This window comes from Zea mays, chromosome 2, assembly GCF_902167145.1.
Source record: "Zea mays cultivar B73 chromosome 2, Zm-B73-REFERENCE-NAM-5.0, whole genome shotgun sequence".
Lineage (NCBI taxonomy): Eukaryota > Viridiplantae > Streptophyta > Magnoliopsida > Poales > Poaceae > Zea > Zea mays.
In genome coordinates this window covers 129605762-129610103 of record NC_050097.1, presented here as the reverse complement: position 1 = coordinate 129610103, position 4342 = coordinate 129605762, and positions in this window count along the sequence as shown.

Here is a 4342-nt window from a genome sequence, read left to right as displayed (position 1 = left end):
AGTTTGGCTGCATAACATGTTCTGACTTTCGAAGGTGCTACTAGAACAGCAGCTGCTCCTGCGCCGAAGGTTCCCCAAGAACCATCGCAGAACACTGTCCAAGCTTCGGCATTTTTATTCGTCTCTTCTTCCTGAGCCCCTGGTGTCCAATCAGCGATGAAGTCTGCTAATGCCTGGGACTGAATTGAAGATCTATGCACATAATCAATTGTGAATTCATTAAGCTCTGCAACCCATTTTCCAATTCTTCTAGTGGCCTCTCTGTTCCTCATGATGTCCTTTAAAGGTTGTGACGAAGGAACAATTATGTGGTATGCTTGAAAATAATGTCGAAGCTTTCTGGAAGCCATTAACACAGCATATAATACCTTCTCCAATTCTGTGTAATTTTTCTTTGATGGGCTTAGAACTTCGGAGACGAAGTATATTGGAGCTTGCTTTTTAGCCTGACCATCTAGCTTCTCCTCTAACAATGTCGCACTCACTGCAGAATGCGAAGCTGCCACATATAAGAGCAATGGGGCCCCTGGCGCAGGTGGAGTTAATGTTGTTAAATCAATCAAATATTGTTTCAACTCTTCAAAAGCTTTTTGTTGTACCGGGTCCCATTGAAAGACTTCGGCTAACTTCAGTATTTCAAAAATGGCAGATTTCTTTCTGCTGATCGGGATATGAATCTGTTTAATGATGCTAATCTTCCTGCCAGCCGTTGAGCACCTTTCTTTGTGCTTGGTGGCTCCATCCGAAGGATAGCTTCGATCTTGCTTGGGTTAGCTTCAATTCCTTTCGTTGATACCAGACAGCCAAGGAACTTGCCTTTCTTCACTCCAAAAAACACATTTTTCTGGATTTAATTTCAGGCCAGCTTGCCTGAAATTGGCAAATGTTTCTTGCAAATTAGCAATGTGATTTTCTTGCTTCATGCTTTTCACTATGATATCATCAACATAAGTCAGCACATTTCTGCCTATCTGAGGATGAAGGACCTTGGCTGTCATTCTGCTGAAGCTTCCTCCAGCATTCTTGAGCCCCTCAGGCATCCGAAGATAGCAATAGGTGCCACTGGGAGTTATGAAGCTAGTCTTTGGCTCATCTTCCTTCTTCATCCAGATTTGATGATAGCCTGAATAACAATCCAATAGACTCATGAGCTCTGAAGAAGCTACTGCATCTACAAGAGAGTCTATTCTTGGTAGCGGGAGTTCGTCTTTTGGGCATGCCTTGTTAAGATCTGTGAAGTCAATGAACATTCTCCATTTACCATTGGCCTTCTTCACCATGACAGTATTGGCTAACCACTCTGGGTATTTTACCTCTCTGATAACACCAGCACTGAGAAGCCTTTTCACTTTGTTCCGAGCACCTTCGGCTTTATCATCAGACATTTTCCGAAGCCTCTACTTTCTTGGCCTGAAAGATGTGTCCACATTGAGTGAATGTTCAATGACATCTCTGTTGACACCACAAAGATCATTGGCTGACCAAGCAAAGACATCTTTGTTGTTGAATAAAAATCTTATCAAAGTTTTCTCTTGGTCTTCAGATAGCTGAGACCCTAGCAGTACTTTTTGCTCTACTATGTCTTCACATAGAAGCATAGGCTTCGGCTGATCTGCCGAAGCAGCCTTCTCTCTTTTGTATTTGTACTGTTCACAGGCTTCGACTCCATCTATGTTATGAATTGCCTTTGAATCTGTCCAGTTTCCTTCAGCTTTCCTAGCGGCTTCCTGACTCCCATGAACAGCAATGGACCCTTGTTCCAAAGGTATCTTCATGCATAGATATGCTGGATGAAGTATTGCTTCGAAAGCATTAAGTGTCCCACGACCAATGATTGCATTGTAGGGGTATTCCATGTCAACAATGTCAAACACAACCTGTTCAGTTCTTGTATTGTGGACGAAGCCAAAGGTCACTATCATCGTGATTTTGCCGAGTCCTACAATCTGCCTTCCTCCGAAGCCACAAAGAGGGTGTGTAGCATCATGAATCTTATCTTCTGGCTCTTGCATCTGTCTGAAGACCTTAGCAAATATGATATCCGCTGCACTGCCTGTATCAACCAGAACATTATAGACCAGAAATCCCTTGATAACACAAGATATGACCATAACATCATTGTGAGGGTAATCTTTGAGCTGAAGGTCCTCCTGGGAGAAGGTTATTGGGATGTGGGACCATTTTGATTTGATGCAGGGTCCCTGCACCCCAACATGCTGCACCCTTCTCTGTGCTTCCTTCTTCTGCTTCTTGTTAGCCGGCTCTAAACTTGAGCCGCCTGTTATCGTGAGAACCAGCTTCGTAGCCAAAGGTGCTACGACTTGATTGTTGAACGAAGCCATCAGCTCAAAAGTGGAAGTGAGTTCACCGGAGGTTGGCGCCAATGTTGGGGACTTGTTCTCAATTACTACGAATTAAGAACAAGGCAACACAAAATGTTAAAGGTTAAGGCCCTTCGTCCTTCAAAGCATTATCTCCCTTAGGGCATAATGATCTTTAGACAAAGGTCATGAAGGGCATACCTTCGGCTTGACAGAAGAAAATAGTACAAGCGTAATGCATGAGCGAGTACAAGTCAGCGTGAACAGTACAGGGGTACTGTTCATCTATTTATAGGCACAGGACGCAGCCTATGTGGATTTACATCCATGCCCTTTATAACTGATTACAATCATGACACAGATTATCATGTGCCAATTGGTCTTTTCCTCTTTAAGTCGGTGCCACCCTTCGTCTCAAGGTGTGTCACTATGCCGAAGCCCCCCGGATGGTAGCTTTGACTTTGCTTCTGTGTTGATCTTCCGAAGGCGTTTCTTCTTACAGGACCTTCGGCGACGAAGCGGACCCCCAACAGTTACGAATCTCGGGGTGAGATTCCTTTAAGGGGGAAGGACTGTAACACCCCAGGTGTTCGTCTCGTGCAAAAATAACAATTTCGAACCTACGCAAGAGATTAGTGAAGTATAATAAACTCTATGTCATATTCATCTTCATCTATGTAGGTGATATCAGAGATCTTGCATGATTAGGAATTATTTGTCACAAAAAATATCGAGTTAGAGTCCTACTCGACTTAATCGTAAACCGAACGCGAATTTGAAGAATCAACCCAACCTCACAATTTGGCCCAAACAAATTTATTAGAACCCGACAACAAAAGTTACCGAGTGAAATAAATCAAACTGAACTAATGTAAATCAAGTTAATAGCCAACTGAATCGTAGTGATACTAATGGTGCTAATTTTGTCTGGTCGTATTCGATTTCGATCTGTCTCCGATCTTATTCCATACTCGCATTCTCGGAGCCGGTTAATTAAGATGTCGACATTTAATTAAATCCTATCGGCCCGACTGATATTTCGTGTATCAAATCCGAAGTCACACAAATTTGAAACGAGTAATATTCGCTAGTGTCCGATTTAAATAATCCGCGCCAAATTAAACATCGCAAGAAATTATCCGATTTCGATGATACACGCCTAATCAAATGGAAATGAAATTAAATTAGAAATAAATTAGGTGAACCAAATAGTATTTTTGGACCAGCCCATTTCAGCCCACAAAAATCCCTAACCCTAGAAACTTGTATAAATGGGAGCTCCTTCACAAAAATGGGAAAATCCCTCATTCCTCCTTCTAGCCCTCACCACCCCGTGACCTCCGCCTGGCTACCATCTCCCTCCCTCATGCACATATCCTGCTCATCTTCCACCTTTGGCCGTGAGCAGCATGGCCGAGTGCCCCTGCCTCTACACATCCTCCATCGGCCCTCTCCCCACAACAGCATCTCGTCGGCACCCAAGCTCCTTCCCCTGCTCTCAGGCCAGCAGGAGCCAGCGACCTCTCCAACTCGGCTGGCCATGGCACCCAGATTTTCCAGCCCATGTGCCTCCCCCTGGTGCTCTCCATGGATGTGCTGGTAAGGATCCTGTCACCACAGCACGTGGACACCTGGATCCGGTCGCGCACCCTCTGCTCCTCTGCCCTTGGAGCATGCTGTCACCCCCCCTTCAAGCAGTGCCAAGACAGCCATGGTGCCCTGCGCCCCGAGCTCCCTGCATCGGATCCCCCCCTGCGCGTCCCTGTTCTCTGGCACCCAACACTTAAGCCCGCCTTCACACAAGGACAAAGGAGCCCTCGCTCCGGTCGTCCTCGCGTGAGCAGGTTCCCTTGAGCTCTTGAACTGTTCGGCGAAATATCGCAACACGTGTCAACCCAGGCTAGATGTGATACATGGCTTGTGGGCAAAGTTGTATCACCTTTGTAGAGTGTAAAACTGATGTGTCAGTCGTGTTCATGGTTAAAAGCAACCTAGACCCTCACATGATAATTGAACTTAAA